Source organism: Colias philodice, chromosome 20 (assembly GCF_061535455.1).
Source record: "Colias philodice isolate Cphi_HAF_F1 chromosome 20, ilColPhil1 Martin Lab GWU primary, whole genome shotgun sequence".
NCBI classification, from domain to species: Eukaryota; Metazoa; Arthropoda; class Insecta; order Lepidoptera; family Pieridae; genus Colias; species Colias philodice.
The window spans coordinates 6,678,551-6,698,562 of NC_143105.1; the positions used below are offsets into that span (position 1 = coordinate 6,678,551).

General features: G+C 31.7%; 1 long non-coding RNA gene across 1 annotated transcript in view; it reads right to left on the minus strand.

The window, feature by feature from the left end:
* Positions 1-581: 581 nt before the first annotated feature.
* LOC149479529 (uncharacterized) overlaps positions 582-20,012 on the minus strand; it is a 187,088-nt gene continuing 167,657 nt past the window's right edge. Inside the window, exon 2 of the long non-coding RNA XR_016317238.1 lies at positions 582-1,203. This is a non-coding gene — a long non-coding RNA (uncharacterized LOC149479529). The remainder of the gene's footprint in view (positions 1,204-20,012) is intronic.

The following is a 20,012-nucleotide window of genomic DNA, read 5'->3' on the forward strand; positions in this document are numbered from 1 at the left end:
AAGCAACCGGTTACTTTTGACCCCTAAATGTAACTCCAATAATTGCAATAGGGTGGTTCCCTCTTACGTATTATGACCCGTATTACAATGGAATAAGGTTGATATTCTTGAACTATTTTTATTGGGTCCAGCTGGTTGTAATTATTATTATTTGCACGTATCAGTGATTTTTAATGCATCGATCTTTATTATTAAAAAGTTTAAAAACAATTGTTTTTTCTCTGAAACATAATGTTAAGAATAGGTATTTGTTCTGCCCACTAATAATATAAGAGCCCACGACGGCCAGACTTTCCTTTCTTTCGGAAAGTTGAAAGTTTCTCTGTATATGTCTCCTATACAGATAAGAACGACCAGCGACTATCAAGTTTGGGTTGTGGTTACTTTGGCAGGAAACAGGTAGTGAAGGTGTATAAAATAGTACCTAACTTTCATTATAGTTTAAAAGCTAAATTTTATATATGTTACTTGGGGACCTATAAAAAGACATTATCTTAAGAGCCAGACAGTTTTCATGGTTCTTACATCTAGCCAGACACATTTAAAAAATAACTAACATATCATCAAATTCACATAACTACCTAAAAGCGTAACAAATATGAAATAACCCACTAAAAACATTAGTTAACTATAATTATTAAAAAAATAAAAGTATAATATATAAGTAATAAAGTTATTACTTATCTTTTACTTAGACTTATGTTGATGGAATTTCACGTATCCCGATGACTTTTTTATTGTGTCATCGAGATACGTGAAATTTCATCAACATAAACCCCCGTAAAAGATAAGTAATAACTTTATTACTTATATATTATACTTTTATTTTTTTAATAATTATAGTTAACTAATGTTTTAGTGGGTTATTTCATATTTGTTACGCTTTTAGGTAGTTATGTGAATTTGATGATATGTTAGTTATTTTTTAAATGTGTCTGGCTAGATGTAAGAACCATGAAAACTGTCTGGCTCTTAAGGTAATGTCTTTTTATAGGTCCCCAAGTAACATATATAAAATTTAGCTTTTAAACTATAATGAAAGTTAGGTACTATTTTATACACTTTCACTACCTGTTTCCTGCCAAAGTAACCACAACCCAAACTTGATAGTCGCTGGTCGTTCTTATCTGTATCGGAGACATATACAGAGAAACTTTCAACTTTCCGAAAGAAAGGAAAGTCTGGCCGTCGTGGGCTCTTGATCTATAAACTTCGTAGATTTCAGTAGATTTATTAACCTATCACTTATTTTATGTTTAATTTTTATCCCTTATTCGTTCACTGGACATAAAAATATAATATACACCCAGACCGACCTTTCAAATAAAAATTTTAATTTTCACTGAAGACGTATTGAATACGACTGGTTATTAATCAATTACCATTAAGAAGTGCGGTTACATTCATATACTAAATGGAGCATATCATACTAGATATTAACCTTGCTTCGCTTGTACATCGTCCCCAAAAGCAATTAAAGACAGTTATGTGTTCAGGTCGGCGTGAGTTATAGTCAGAGCTTGTGCGATACAAAGCCATGCTTTATGCAAATTATATTTATATATAGAAGCTTTATATGTGTTTGATTCTCTTTTGCTGTAAATTGGCAATTTAGTTCGAGAATATCTGATTGTTGTGATTGATTTTACCAGTGTTTAATTCCTTTAGATAGAATTTAAAAAAAGTAGAGCCATAACTACTCTACAATCATGAATCAGCATAGTTTTATAAGGTACTCGTACTAAATTACTTAAAAAGGTTATTTTTCGTTTGTTTCAATCGTTTCTGATATAATAATACGGCAATTGGTCTTAAATTAAAAATGAATATTGGTAGTTGAAGACCCAGGGTCTAACATAGGTTACTTTTTCTCAAAAAACAATCCCTAATCCAGTAATTCTATGTCTTAGGACATAAAAGTAAGTATCCTTTTTCATGAACTAAAAATAACCCATACAAAATGTATCTCTAGTAAGCTATATACACGTATATATAGCTCATCGTCTGTCCGCGGGTCAGGCTGCGCACGCGACGCTGTAGCGAGCGTGACGTGTGCGCCGTTCCGGAGAGTGCGCGCATGCGCCGCACAGTGTGTTTGGGGTGTGGTGAATGGACATATTATGTGGGGATGTATTTGATGTTTGACGTTTGGGTGTGATCGGAAGAACTGGAAGAGTCTATATGCCTCTGTTCTACTTACATAGTTCTTTATATCATTGCTTAAGAGAGAAATGTCTAGTTTTATGAATACTCAGGCATATAGGCATAGAATTAACTGGTTAATAAACTGTTATATGTATGTGTTTTTAATGCCTGGCTCAAATAAATTTTGACAGGAATTAGAATAAGCATTAGGTATCGATATGATTTCACAATTATTGCATTGCAATATTTGATTCCAAATTCCAATAAAGATATTAAGTAAATCATACATTTATTCGCATGCTCATATCTCTAACTATATCTATTATCAAGGTAATTCTTGTCTATAAAAGAAATACTTTAAAACATAGATGTATGGCCAAATACACAAGAACATAGCCCACTGTGCAACACATCTTCAAAAGGTTACAATCGAATATAATATACTCGTTTCCTCTCTATTGAGGAGGTTCGAGTTACCTCAAATAGGGTCGATAGCAACAGTTACATTTGAGTATTACTTGCTTGAATTATAATTTTATTAATACATTATAATATTATCTTATAAAGATGGTATACATAGAGGCGATTTATAATTTTATCACGTTTAAAATATGCATTTTCTAGAATGAACACATGTTCGAAATATTAGTATGTTTATACAGATACATATTTAAAATTGCGGATCTATTTACTATTCTTTTCTAATTTCTATTATCTCCTTGAAAATTACATAAGTGAAGAAAAAATGCATGTTTGTATAATATAAGTTTTTCTGGGTACTTTTTAACGGTCAAGGTAAAATATAATAATACTGTATATTCGACATTTCAGTACATGAAGCGTAAGAAGACAGACTCTACATAGATCTACATAAAACGGTTGAAAGTTTATCCGTCTAGAAATTTGAATACGTTCATTGCACAATTGCATACCCATCTTCAACAGAATACCAGTTACATTACCGCATCTTACATAAACGTTATATCATAATTTTACTTATCGTTTTATATCTATAATTGATTTAAAGATTATAATGAACGTTGGTGGTCTTTTACGTAAAACTCAGGCAGTGTAACGATTTTAGATCTTTTTTCCTTGCCTTCTCTTTCTCTATTTATTAATCGACTTCATTATTATGTTACACAATAAGTTTACATGTTTTAATTATGTTTACTTCATTCATTAAATGATCAAATTCCATAACAATCGACCTTTAATAATTACTACATGCACCACTAAAATCATAACATCTGAAACATGACATGTAGCCTTGAACTGTCTGTAAATGTGTATAACGATAAGTAGATAAAATAAATAAAACACAAAATAAACTAATTTCTATATACATACTTTGCTCACGAAACATTCGCACGCCACAATCAATCAACTATCATGACTTATTAGTTATATTTAAAGTGCATTAATTTTTTTCCTTTCATCACGATTTCGGCGCATATACACATACAGGGTGACTTGTTATAGGTAATAGTTTTATAGGGGTGACAGTATAGCTCATTTGGAGTAACGTTTTTTATTATTTAAAAGTTTTCCCTAAGAATTTGGTAAAATTTCAAAAAAGGTAAAATGTCAAATTTTTTGTAACTAATAAGTCTCGACTGGTTTACTTTTTTTACTCCAAATAAGCTTTGACCCCTTTAAAACTATAATACCTATAACTAGTCACCCTGTATAGTGTATATTTAAAGAAATCTTTGAAGTTGGATCAATTAGAGGGCATTAATACCACCGTTAGAGCAATGAGCTTTGGATCTAGGTCGACCTAACATTAAGAGATGCATTCACGAATTCATTAAATTAACTGTTTAATTGGATAATAAGTAACATTGTAAATCGATATAATTTGTGCCAACGTAAATTGTTTTGATACCACGAATTTACGTAAAATTGAGTCGGTATATCAACGTAGAGAATGGATAGAAATAAAACATTTTTAGACTGCAAAATAAATATAATAAGTGGAAGTCAAAATTCCGGTCTTGGATATTTCGTTTCTTCTGGATATTTGCCTTCACCGATTGGAGCAGTGGTGATATGGGTAATGAGCAGAAAATTGCAAATTCAATTTATATTCAGCACGCTGCTTTCGCCTCGAACCCTCAACTTTTTGATTGAAATCAGCCTTTAACCACTGCACTGACACACCTGCTCTGAAAAGAACAAAATTACATTTAATTTTTATATATAAAAGAAAATATATGAATAGTTTCTGTAGATAGTTTTTATTATACTGTTCTAGAGAGAAATTATGGATTACACAGATTATCAGCATGGAAATGAGCACACATGTTATACTGTTATGCTGTGGGTATAGGTATAAATAATTTTATAAATAAAAAATTGTGTCATTTATTTATTTTGGATAGTATCATATCTCTCTATATATTCGAATTTTCCGTACAGCTTTCCAAACAACATTACTCACATAAGTAATAATGCAAGTAAAATTTGAGTAAATTACAACATAATATCAAACTATTTTATTATTTCTAAAATTCAATCCGAATCAAAAAGAAATCCACACTTGCACTACTTTTAAATATCACGTGTTATTTAGATATCACGCAATAGGAATTAGGTAACAGTAATACGACACTATTCAGTATCTAATTTAACTAAAAAATAACGTCTCAAAAACCAACGACACGTTACTTCCTCTCATATTATATAACCCCAGGAGACAATAAAAATTTGAACAATAAACTGCGGTCAGCCAACCCTTGGATGATACTGTGATCCACCAAGCAGAACCTAAGATATAAACATTCACACATACGAAAACATACCTTACTCCCTTTTAATACAGTTCAATCTTGGTTAACCTAGTCACATATCTAGATTGGAACGTCAAAACCGGGAAGTCGTAAGTGGTCCTGTCTAGGCGCACACAAAAATAGTTCGCAATGGAAGTTATTGTTAAGATATAGAGACTATTTTCTTGTGAAATTGTTCGAAGATCTAGCAAGGGCGCAACCCTTCGGTCACGGACGGTGAACGCAAACGGTAATGGGCAAACAAACTCACTTTTTATCTGACTTTGCACAAGATTAATACATTTGTTACAGAAGAAATGCATACCTAATTGGATCATTATATAATAGTTTTAAAATTGAATGCAACGCAATTGTTATCAATTTAATATCTCTGTGCACTTCTACCGAGTGAAGTTTTTACCACTATTTTAGTCATTTGCATGTTTGTTATACAAAGACACAAAACGGCTAAACAAATGTTTACGAATTCTGAAATACAGATAGCTTGTTCAACTGCAATAAAACGTTATATTGACCCAATGACCAAACGCAATTTCTAGACTCTGAAACTTTGTTAACGACCTACTTCATAATATACTAGCGGTCCGCCCCGGCTTCGCCCGTGGTACATATTTACGTTTTCTCTACATAAAAACCATCCTCGTACTTCAAGGAATATAATAAAAAAAGAATTATCGAAATCGGTTCAGCCGTTCTCGAGTTATGCGCTTACCAACACATTTTGCGATTCATTTTTATATATAAGAAGATTGACAGATGCACGTTGTAATTAAAAACAAACATAATAAGGTCAGGTGGGGTAAGAGGGTCACTGGGGGAAGAGGGCCTAGAGACCATAACTAGTAAACCGAAGCGTTTATGACTATGTACTTTCCGTCGATAAAAAAGTGAAGGCGAATTAGTTTGAGCGGTTTTGAGTAGATGTCGCTACGTAGCACAGACATCACAAAAAATGTAAACAAATTTGACAGTTGCGAATTCGGCTAACACCAAGTTGGCTCGTTTTTTTGCGAACCCATATTTTAGTGATAAAAGTGTGCTAGAAATATTTTAAATATCCTGATACACGGAGAAAACTGTAAGTATTTCTTTTATTAATCATTTTAGTTAAGAAACAACTAAATATTGTGAGTTTCTTTCGCTTGAAAATCCTAGACTTCAAAAACAATAGCTGGGGTAAGAGGCTCACTATTGACGGTGAAAGAGGAACATATGTTTCTCTTCCCCCGTGTGAGGGGTGACCAACATTTTGATTAATTTATAATTATATGTGGATAAAATGAAAAGAAGTGACTGACTGTTCTGTACCTATTACAATTTTAAATTATAACTAAAAATTTCTCGCTCATGTGTTTTTTTTATATTTTTTTTTTATTTAATAGGCGGGCAAACGAGCATACGGATCACCTGATGTTAAGCGATTTCCGCCGCCCATGGACATTCGCAACTCCAGAGGAGTCACAAGTGCGTTGCTGGCCTACAGGATTATGCCTCCTGTGCCAGAAATTACTTCAGGGCCTCATCTCACCACCAAACCGGAACACAGTGATGCAAGCACCACTATTCGCCAAGTTTCGCTAAGTTCGCCTGTCTCAAAATTCCAGAAATTCCAAAGAATTTCTTTTGGATCAAGAAGATCATTTATATTTTTAACTGACTTCTTAAAAAGGAGAAGGTTCTTAATAGATGAATTAAAATACTGATTCGCAATATTGATCTCATCACATAGTGCCATTGTTATTTTTAAAGAGTAACTAACTAGGAAAACTAGTTAGGGACAGACTGTTTACCATTACTATGTATGATTAAATAAAAATAGAATTATAACTAGTCGACTTCTTTTTAGTTTGCCACCCCTGATCGAACCTGTATGTCCCTCTTACCCCGAATTGATGTATTCTTGTTTTTTATTCCAAATTATACCTTATTTCATCGACATTAAGATCTAATATTGACCAAAGACATTCTATCTACAAATTAACGAACATTTAGCAACGAATATTTTAATTCAAACTCCAATCTTAGGAAATACAATGACTGTCCCTCTTACCCCTTGTAAGGGGGAAGAGGAACGATTACTCAATCTTGACATTAATGTCAATATCTTCGTAAGAACTGATAATAGAGTAATGACATTTAGCCTACGGGAAGCTAATACATAAAGATAAGTTCTGTGTGTTTCAAACATCTTAAAAAGCTATAAATGTTGTTCCTAGCAGTCAAAATATTTTACTGAAAATGAAATATGTTCCTCTTACCCCACCTGACCTTATCTAATTATTCACCGTTACATCCAGAATTTAAAACCCGTAAAATTATTAATGAAGGTATAAATTTCACCTCCTAACACCTGCTATTCAATAATTAGACAGAACTGTCCGAGAATACGTAATGTTGGTGCTTTCGATTCGAATGCTTATGTTTTTAGTTTATTTTATTCACCTGCATTCTGTAACCTAATTTTTAATGCAACGTTTGATCAACATTATGTAACTTATAATGTACTCGCTTACCACACGCGGCTTCGCCCGCTTTGTCTAAAACCTAATAAATTATACACTAAAACCGTCCTCTTGAATCACTGTATCTATAAAAAAAACCGCATCAAAATCCGTTTGCTAGTTTTAAAGATTTAAGCATACAAAGGGACATAGGGACAGAAAAAGAGACTTTGTTTTATACTATGTAGTGATAATAATTAAACAGATATATAACATGCAGTTTATTTATGAAAACAATTAACGAATTATTTTAAGTGGGTATATTTTTGGAATATATAAAATTCGTTTAAAAGATAATAATGTAAGAGCTGCATTTAAAAGGTCAATGTGTTAATTGAGGCTAAATCAACAAAATATAATGAAAAATAAGATGATTTACTGTTTGCATTATCAACTACTACAAAAAAGGACTGTTTATTGTTTTCATAAACATGACATTGTTGCAAAAAAGTCATGTTGCAAGCTCCCGCCAATTTTTGACGTTTTGTGACTTTTTATAAATTGCCATATTAAAATTATTTAGTTTAAAATATACGTAATAATAAAAAAAGTTAATTGTATTATCTGTACAAGAAGATATTCGCTACGTACTTAATATTTATGATTCAATATCTATGCCAGGTTTAATATATGTACAGTGCCACAAACTTATCTGACCCGGTGGCAAAAACTGGAACTACGTGCCGCCATTTTGAAATGTCACATTTTCACAGACTTTTCATACGAAATATTTTGTTTAAATAAAAAGAAAGCGACATCAGTGACACTGTCACCGGGTCAGATAAGTTTGTGGCACTATATTAGGTAAACGTAAGCAAAAATGAAATCACAGTCGTCTTTATCGAGCGCGGTAAATAGATATTACACATTCACGTATAAATTATGTTTTATTAAGTATTATTGATGAAATAAAAACCGGTCAAGCGGGATTCCGCATTTTTTACGGCTTTCTTTATGTATCGCCCTATCGCACCTTAGACTGTAAACATACGTACATTCAATATATTCGTATATGCATTTATTAATAGACTAGAATAGACTTTATGCGGTAATTTCTCGCTGATTAAAAAAAATAATTTATGTCATAACTAGCTTACCGCCCGCGGCTTCGCCCGCTTTGTCTCAAACCTAATCTATACTAATATTATAAAGCTGAAGAGTTTGTTTGTTTGTTTGTTTGTTTGAACGCGCTAATCTCGGGAACTACTGGTCCGATTTGAAAAATTCTTTCGGTGTTAGATAGCTCATTTATCGAGGAAGGCTATAGGCTATATACCATCACGCTACGACTAACAGGAGAGGAGCCACGGGGGTGCGGAGCGGTTAGTAAATTATATATTAAAACCTTCCTATTCAATCACTCTATCTATTAAAAAAAAACACATCAAAATCCGTTCTGTAGTTTTAAAGATTTAAGCATACAAAGGGACATATAGGGACAGAGAGAGCGACTTTGTTTTATACTATGTAGTGATATTAAATGAACTCTATCGATTTATTAAAATAATTATGTATGTCTATTTGCGAATGTTGAATATTGTTGTTGTTCAACTTGAAATGAACTCCGTATAGAGCTAGGCGATATTATTTATCATTGAAAATTACCGTTTGAAAAATAAAAGTAATGGGGATATTTCGATAAAATAAAGTTAAGCTTTTACGATTCCACTTTCATTCACAAATAATGGGTGAACTACTTATTTATTTATCTGTAATCCAACTGCTCCATACATACATACATACATAAACTTTCAGGGTAACCTATTAAGCTGATTTACAGCTCGGTTGTTTACCACGAATTTGACGTCATAAAGGCATAAAACCCAAGAACCTTGACCGCGGCTCCGACATAGGGATAGCTTCCTGTCGACACGCGTGGCCAACAATGTATGCGTATTCAAATTCACACTTGCCCTAGGGTTTAGAGGAACGAGGTAGGAGCTTAGAGCGGGAAAATTTAAAGAAATAGTGTGTTGATAGTGGTGATAGAGCTTTATAAAATCGCGCTACTACAAGTGAATACACCGGCTCAGCTTGAAGCTTGAAGTTGTACCTAATTATTTAAGTCGACATATTGTTATTGAGCGTTCAAGCTTGGCTGATTATAACATACCAAGGTTTGGAAAAAAATATGTTCAATTTTTTATTATTTAAAAATCATTTGTATTTATCAAAACAGGCATACGTTTTCTTGTGTTCCTATAAACTATACCTTCGTGCCTTGTTTTGTTTTTTAATTTTCACAATAAAGACTCTTGTGCCTCCGATACAATGAAATCGCTTTATCTCATGACTTATAACGACCATCTACCTCATTAGTTGCATTTCTTAGTCGGACTAGTTTTTATATGAATCAATGTTGCGTATAAAATAGTATAATATAAAAGCAATATATTATTCGAGGATTAGCCACGTTTCAACTGTTTCCGGTACCAACCGTTACTTCATCGGTTTTTTGAACTTCTCAAAGATCGAATTAATAGTGATGTCCATAAAATCGGTAAAGTTAAACGAATTTGACTCATTATACCTGATGATAGGTTGATGGCTCTTTAGAAACTGCAAGCCGCTTTGTGAGTTTATTTTTACATTTTTATGACGATATAAAATAATTTGTTATTTATTATTTATTAAATAGGTAGTTAATAAGGTTATAAACACATTTAAATGATTGACTGTCGTCGAGATCTACATTGGCTTTTGAGAAATAGACTAACAGATACAAAATAGTATATGATGGACTTGATGAATAAGTAGAACTTATCTAATAAATAAAATTCTCATATCACAATATTCAATATTCAATATTCTCATATGTTTGAAGTTAAACTCATCCAAAACGGTTAAGCCGTTTCTCATGAAATTTTGGGTGCATATTGGGTAAATCGGACATCTATTTTGCTCATCCATAAAGCTGGCTCTTACACACACACACAAACACAAAATACCACACTCACACATACACAAAATCTTGCACGTATTTAGTCTCTGCTTTCGCAAGTAATTTACATAAAATGTAAAAGTAAACTGAAAATCCAATAAAATAATATGTATATGCGAGTTGCATAAAATGCCTCAGGCCTCGGAATAGTAAAAATAGATGATTGATAACACGGTAGAGGAACAATTGAGGAAGACTACGTACGATTTGTGTGGATACGACATTTGTTTTTAATTGAATTTATTCAATTAGATACGTAAAAAATTTTGTCTGATTAGTTTTCGCTTCATCGAAAAAATATCGATGTTAAATAAAAAGCGATGACTTATAATAAAATGTATGTAACTATATACCACAAAATAAAAATAAACTAAACCCGTTTACCAAACTCAAAGCAGCGCAAAAAATTCTGCCGTTCAGTATGATTATGTTTAGTGTTTTAAATTTATTATTTAAGCTACTATTACTAGCTTCTCTATAGTTTGTTGGATTGAAAGCGTTAACCTTAGAAAATACTGGAGGCTATGAAAATTCGAAATTCAATCTGAAAAATAATCACTACATATAAAACAAAGTTATTTCCCGCCGTCCGTGTGTCTGTAACACCTCACAACAGATTTTGATTTATTATTATTTTTTTAGACGAAGCGGGAGAAAGCGCAGGCGGAAAGCTTATAAAAGCAATAAGCTTGGTCAAGTGATGAAAACGGTATGTCCACACAAATCTAACTATCCGTTGCTCATCGCAGCCAGTCCAGTCGCACATCGCTTGTCCAATTATCATATCCACTTTCTCCGGGGTTATGTCAGGATGGCAGGTGAATGTTGGATTACGTACTTGGAACCTTAATTACTGGAAAATATATGGGAAATTGCTGTTTCGAAGTGTATTGATTTGAGTTTGAACTGTTGAATATGATCGAACTTTTTTCTATAAACAAAGTGATCCTACAAGGGTTCCGCTTTTTTCGCTTGTGAGATACAGAACCCTAAAAGTAGCAATTAATTTTATTGTTTATTTACTGACAAAAACTAGGTGACCCAGAAATGTTGTTCTGTCTTCTCATTTAAGGGTAAATAGGTCACAATCCATTCAAAAACCTACGAATATGCATACAAATTTTCATAAAAATTTAAGTAGAGTCGTAAACGAGTATAGCAACTAAGACGGCATAGTATGGCACGAGAATTTTATATTACCGAGATGTTCTGCAGTTCAAGAATATTACTTTGGACAAATAGTTTGCTGTTTGAATGTATTGTTGATATTTGATAGTTTGATGTCCCGTTTATATATTGTTAAGTTAAATACAATTTATTTTTTTATTAAAGTATAAACAAGGTCAATACGATGATATAATGAATTGTGATTTAATTTTTTACCTCTATGAGGCAAATCGTGTGCAACATTCAAAAACTATTTCTTTCTATGACTTTGAGAATAACATATTATCCTTATATCCAAAATTTATGTTATCATAAATCATATGTATCAATAATTAAACTATATAAGTCTAATAATATATACAAAAATAACTAATTATAATAATATAATTCATATCTCGAACCACATTAAAATCTGATGTTATGACAAATGAATATATTTCTCTTAAATCACGTCTAATAGATACAAAATATATTTAAATTATCATAATTTTTGTATAATTTATGAGTCATTAATCGAGAAATTGATTATACCAATCAAATTACGACTTAATGTGATTAACAAAGGAAATTTCATCTTCCGCATAGCTCTGATAATATTCACTTGTGTGCATCCAAAATTGATTGATTAGCACCTCTGTAAAAAGATCTATCAAAGATTAAACATGGAATAGACGTAGCATTATTATTGCTATAATAAAAGTTAATGTTTTTTTTAATAACATTCAGCAAATAGTTGTATCTTCTTGTCATCAAGAAAAAAAATAATAACATTTTTTTCTTTTCTTTGCATTGAATTTAATAATTATTTCTTTATTGAATAAAATATCAATATAAATATGGAATTATCTCATAAATTCAGAATTTTCTATATTCAGTCACACGGTGTGAAATAGTGGTGAATGCAAAAATATGCTAAATTAATTAACGTATTTAATTTGCATTTGAATATTCAAATCATAATGACATTTCTGTTTTCTAGTGACTACAACCGAATATATTACAATGATATATAGCTCAATATTTTTTTTATTAACAGCATGTAGCATAAATAATATTCAAAAATATTGCTCACACAAGTTGAAAGAAAAAACAAATATACTTAATCCTACTTCCTATTAATAATTATGATAACTGTGAAAGTTGATGTACGAAATGTATGCATGTTACACTTTCAAGTGTAAACCACTGTACGGATTTTGATAGTACCTACTTGGCAGTAATATAGATTACATACCTACCAGAATAACACAAAAGTTATACAAACACTTGCTTTCGTCCACGGGTCCTATAAGCTCAGCACAGCTAGTATTAAATAAAAAAATGTGTCAAATCTGTATAATAATCTATGCATCTCTATAGTAACGAATGCAAGCGAAACGCATTGTCTGTTGGTTCAAACAATTGTAGTTTGAGTGTGATTCTGTTACATTTCGAGGGCTTTCATTGGAGATCTAATTACAATTACTGTGCACTGACCCTTCCAACTGACCGTGAAAAATAGGTGTAATTGACTTAAGGTGGAACAATGATGTTTCGTGATTTCAATTGTTTTTTGTTTCGAATCAATTTGTTTAGATTAATTTTCAAAATAGTCTACAACCGGCTACGTTTACTGTGGTAATAATTGAGTGTTTGGGTTATAGTTTCAGGATCAGATTTGTATGTGTCTATTTAAATAATATGGGACATTATTAGTTGTTCTTCTGTATGAATTTCGGCTACGAAAAATCTCGACTTACACTTCACAATTGCACAGGATATGTTTGTACGATAATGCAAACAAATGTGCTATTCCATCGATCTCAAAGTCCAAAGAAAATGACAGAAGCTATGAGGCTTAGGAACAACAGTTTTTCATGCTCGACTTCAAACATAGGTTCTACTAGATCCGGGTTGAAAGGCCGGATTGAAAAATATATATGTATTTAAATTAAATTTATATAGAGAGTTATAATTCATGTCAATATGAAATATTTGACTCGTTATTCCCCATTGTATTAATCATGTGATTATGAAATAATATTGAAGGTATAAAAGCCCTTGCTAACTACGTCATCCGAATATTTAATTACTTGAAATCATTTATTATTTTAATATGACAATGTTAATAAAAAATTGACAATTAACATTAATAATTTTAACGCTACTCTAGGGTATAGGTACTTTATGTACATACGAATTGCGAATTAATTGTTATTATTTTATGTTAAATATTTTTTATAACATAAGATATACACATTACTTACAAAAAGTTACAGGTGAATCCTCCTCTCCTTATCTCTTGTAACAAATAATACTGGCTCTATTTATGCCAAGATTTATGCTGTTTTTTTTTAATTTATCAAACGAAATTACTCTTAACTAGTCTATTGTCCAAGGTATTTGACTTATTAAAACTCTGGTAATATCTATAACATAACTACGAATTACGTGCAATATTTTTTCAAACTGTTGTAATTGAAGCAATAATTATCATTCCAAGACTTTCTATACACATTGTACTTCACAAAATAGTACAAACGAGAACACGATTCGCTATTTTACCTGATTCTCGAAGGATGTGTAACTCAAACCGTTTTGTGATGTAATTCGAGTATATCCTATGGGAGGAAGGATTTCCGCTCCGCCTCGCAGGTAACTGCGAATCGATAGATAATCTAGTTCATATGAGATGAATAGACTATAGAATATGAGAAATTGGACAATGCCGGGACATTTTATATATTATTTAGGCGACCGGGGATAAAAAGAAAATTAAATATTGCTCATGTTGTTCAGGACGAATGTAGCTTTTTGCTCGTGAAAGTATCTTTGAAATCGGTTCAGTCGTTTTTGAACTAAATAACAAAGAATCAATCAAAACTTTCCTTTATGTAACATTAATAATTAATATCTATGACGTATAATCATTTCGACTGTGAAATTTTAATGGTTTTTATCTAGAGTACATACTACATACTATCAAGTGCCACAGATTAAATATCTCATTATTATCCATATTAATATATAACAGAACATAAATCGACTACTTTAATACTGTGATACCATGTATTATGTCATCCGTCAAACTAACATACAAGTGGCCTATTACTTAACTGTTCATTTAAACAAAAACTAAACCAGGAACTAATTTTGTGCTAATATCATTTAGTTTTTCACTCTATTGATTGCTTCCTTGAATTATGTTAAACGAATGTAATCTATTTGCCAAATGTGTATCATCATCATCATCAGCCCACTATGTTCCCACTGCTGGGACACGAGCCTCCCGTAAGGGATCAGGCCGTACCACCATCCACCACGCTGGCCAATTGCGTGTTGGCGTATGACACATGTCGTCGAATTTTTTGGTTCTTCGACATGTCGGATTCCTCACGAAGTTTTCCTTGACCAATGGAGCAGTGATGTTATAAATATGCGCAGATAAATTGAAAAACCAGTTTGTTTCCTGTACGCTCGCCTGGTCTCGAACCCCCGATAGATTTAAAGTCCGAGGTCCTCACCACTAAGCCACTGCTCGTGGCCCTACAATACACATACAACAAATGTGTATAATATTGTGCAAATACAACGGGATTCGGATTTGATTATTGAACAAAGCTCTTTGAACTGTAATGACAGATTAAATGATTGCATATGATTAATTTAAACTTCACGTACAAACACAACATGTCAATTTCGATTATTGTTTTGATTGAGGTTTTCGGCTCGTTTAGGTACCTTACGTTTACGTTAATTTTAATGTGTAATTTACATTATATTAGATATTTTACCAATAAGCATTATATGTCATAATATGATGAATTGATTTAAAAGTTTTGCTACGATGTCAAGAAGACAGATAGAGCTTTTTAGTCCTGAACCACCCTGAACCATAAGTTTATATTTTGTATTTATTATTATTTATTAGAGACTTACTTTATATTGTACCAGTACTTTTAAAACTAACAGTTAAAAAACAGTTACATAACAATTGCTTGGATATAGAGAGCCTCTAAGTACTTATATAGAGTCTACCAATTCTTTTATCTCTAAAAATGTACAAAGCAACAATATTTAGCTACTTTTATATGATAAATATTACACAATCAGCATTATACTTTAGCAAATATACAGCTATTTAAATATCACAGTCTTGTAAAAAACCTCTACGATTAGGTACAATAACAGTTAACAAATTACTACATCATCGTTCAGATGAATACAACATAATTGTATTCCTTGAGGTGTGATTAATTCAATTAAAATGTACATTTACAAACGATTATAAATGGACTCGGTGTAATTGACTGTTTGATCTGAGGTTGTTCTGGAGTTAATTTGATCAAGTACCTGGCATGGATTGTTTGTGATATTTTTAGATTATAATTGTGGTTCGATTTAACAACAATTGGTAGTTAATTGAAAAATGAAACACAAATTTCATGCATTGGGTTTTTGGATATTTATTAGATAAAAAAGGAAATAAAATATAAGTATCCAATCATAATTATTATTAATAACTATCTATTTCATATAATTTAACGATTCTTTGAAATAATTATCACAAATATACAATTTTTTTAAGTTAGGATTAGGCAAGCATTTGACCATCGCTTTGCCTGATGGAAAGCGACAAGCGTGGTCTAGGATGGAGCCTAAGTAACCTAAGTTAGTGCCTATTCACATTATAAATTAATTTACTATATAGCACGATACACTGTGAATGACTAGTATATTATTATAAAAATAATCAATTAAAATCTGAATTAAGTTATAAGTACCTAATTAATAGCTGAAACTTCAAACTTCCTACTACCACATGAACTTCCTAATTATATTTACAGTGGGCACAAACAAATAATCAAGCCCGATATTGCTGTATATAGACTAGACATTAATAGACACGCCAATAGTGATCTTTTTGCTCGTTACCTTTTACCGTGGATGCCTGGATCTAGAAGAGATCACTATTTAGTGATATGGCCGCCAAATTAGTTGTACTCTGTTTTTTCCTATTTGTACAACTAATAAAGTGTTAAATAAATAAAATAAACATCTAACTTCAATACCGATACCTTTTATTCATCAGTCACCAATCCAAACGAATACTTCCGAACGGCGCCGGTTATTTTTAAATAACCCTTTTATACGGGAATTATGTTCATTAAGAATGGTTTTTATGTTTCTATTTATAGCTGACGGCATATGGCATATTGTTAAGGATTTGTTGCTTCGGAAGTGAATAAAAAGAATGTCTATTTAGATTAAATGAAGGGGTTACTAAATATAAACAAAGATACAGAAGGATCATTAGAATACTGTATTATGTAAGAGTGTGTTGAAATATTCAGTAGGTTTGTGTTTACTACATACATTTAAGTAATTATTTTGTATCTATATAATAGTAAGTAATATATCTATACTATTTCTATACTAATATTATAAAGCTGATGGGTTTGTTCGTTTGAACGCGCTAATCTCAGGAACTTATGGTCCGATTTAAAAAATTATTTCATTGTTAGATGGAGCAACGCGGGTAAAACCGCAGGGCACAGCTAGTCTGATATAAAATTGATTTTCTCAGTAATTAGTCTAGTGGATGATAGCGTACTATTGTATGTTTCGGTATTCCGAACAATAAGCTTTTCGCGTTATCTGAAACTGTTATTTCCCTCTTATAAAAAGTCCAGCCGTTGTAAAAATGTCTTTCCTAATAATGTTCCTAATTCATGTAATTCATCAACATTTGTTAACAACAAAGAAAATTATGAACACTTTAATCTCAAAATAGCAGTCTTTAAAGCACTTAAAACATCTAGTTAAACATGCATGATTAATTACGTTTTATCCACAGTTTTATCGCTATAAAAACATTTTTAACATCGTTATCAACGTTTACCAAACAAAAGCTAAATCTAATCAGGATTTCCCACAGATCCTAGCAGATGGTTAGCCGGAAGCGGAAAGATAGATTGTCTGTCTCTTTCTTTAGCTCTCTTTCTATTTTTCGTATTCAGAAAACGCACAGATTGTACCACCTGTTATATGAAGACAACTGACGATCATATGCCGATGGGAATTGGGAATCTACAGGTAGGTATGTGAAATGTATTGATAAAGGTTTGGAGTGCATCACATCTGTTGTGTGGAAGATTTTTAAGGTTTGTTTATTATTTGAACTGTACTTCGTCTGTATGTGAAATGAAATAGTTGGATAGTAGTAGGTAGTATAGGTAGTAAGTCATTTCAAATTACAATATTTTAAACCATTTTTCGATTTGCCAAATCTATTCCAGTGGAAGATTTGTAAGGTTAGTTTATGATTTGAATTGTACTTCGTCAGTATTTTCAACCATTTTTTTCGATTTTATCAAATGGGAAACATTAATATAGCTTTAGGATGCGGGCTTTTCATTTTGCTAGTCTCTATCAGAAGGTGAACCGAGGTCTCGATATTTCTACTCTCATGCGTTACACTTTAACCTATACATGCGCTATGTATGCTGCCACAAATCAATAAATCAATACCTATGTAGTACATGCGATGTCTGATTCAGAAATTGTATAAATCAAAACTCAGATTATGAATGATTCATATCATATATCCAAGCATAACCTACATAAGTACATAGTCAGATAAATAACAATACAAATAACTTTTAAATACATTAGAAGAAGCTACAATAAAAGCTCAGTAATGCGTTAAGCGTTATTTTAATAAAATATAATTGCTTTCAGACCACGTGTCATCTGTATTTTAAAATACGTATAAATCAAAACTCCTTACTAACCGGCTTCAGACCCCTTAGCCATGATTTACGTGCAAGGGTTAAGTATTTATACTTTAAAGATGATTCAGTCGACTCATCTGCTTTGAATTAAATGTGATTTTTCTTTAATTAATTAGATTTTTTAGGAACATTGGCGACTAAATTGGTGCATTCGTATTTTAAGAAACAACATCATATTTCGTTTATAACATTGTTTTCACAGCTTTTACTGTATGTTTTTAGAGAGGAATAAAACGAAATTGGAGATTTCAAAGAAACAGCGAACATGTGAAAAGTTAAGAGGAAACCTATGAAAACTTATTTATAGTACATATAGAGTTTTACACAAACCCAATAAAATATCTATTTAAAATTTTGATGATGGTTAAAATGTTGATGACATAGTACCTACATAATGTTCAATTGTGATGTGTATTTTAAGTTGGTAGTTACTCGTGCTATTATTCATCTTTTCAAAATGACGTGTTCATTGCGTGAGATAATAATAATACAGAAAAACAAGATTTACCATACTCTCTGAATTTTAACATTCCGGATATAGCGGAACGATGATTCCTCATTGATTATGCAATTTGACCGGCATACTTGCCCAAACTATGCCTGGATTTCAACGAAAACATCGTGTAACGACTGTCATGTACAAATTTCCGATGACTGAATCATTTTGTAAACCTTTAGTAATTAATGTCAAGTTTACTATGTATTTATATATACAATATACATATATTCAACTAGCTTTGCGCCCATGGCTTCGCCCGCTTCGTATAAAACTTTTGAAATACTAAAACCATCTTGAATCACTCTATCTATTAAAAACCGCTTCAAAATCCGTTGCGTAGATAAGACAGATACAGCAACTTTGTTTTATACTAAGTGGCGACGAAGTAGGTTTTATACCGCGATATAAACTTTCAGCTTTCAGCCCATTATGCATTAGCATAGCTATTAATTTATCATTAAGGTTAGTTTTCAGGGTAAAAAGTAACCTGTGTCCTTCGCCCAAGTTAAGGTTATAGTTTTCTTCAGTAATTTTAATTTAGGGGTACTTTTAGTAGAGCACTCTACGTTAGCAAAAGGTTAATTAATTATTATCTATTATTTCTTATGAAATCCAAAATTAAGAAACATTCCTCGTATTGATGAGCTGCGCGCGTTTTACTACTATATTTTGATTGCATACCCATAAAATATTTGTCCAAAAATATGGAATTATATCTAACAATAGTAGGTACTTTCTTATTTTACATGCACACTTAGAATTTATTTATTTATTTACTAGCTGCGCCGCGCGGTTTCACTCGCATTACTACGCTCCTGTTGGTCTTAGCATGATGATATATAGCCTATATTACTCGTGGATAATGTAGCTTTCGAATGGTGAAAGAATTTTTAAAATCGGTCCAGTAGTTTATGAGCCTATTCATTACAATCAAACAAACAAAGTTTTCCTCTTTATAATATTAGTGTAGATGTTACATATTGAGGTTATATAAACATAATAGTTAATATCTATCTCTTACTTAGATAATATATACTGCAATGTATGCAAATAAGACGCAACAAAAGAAAACTCCGAAATTTGATTTCCCTCCATAATTCTTGTCTCCAATATTTACAGTAGCAGAGTCAATCAAAGTTCAAACGTCGGTAAGATCAATGGGGTCAGTGACACTCGATCTATCATTGATAACGT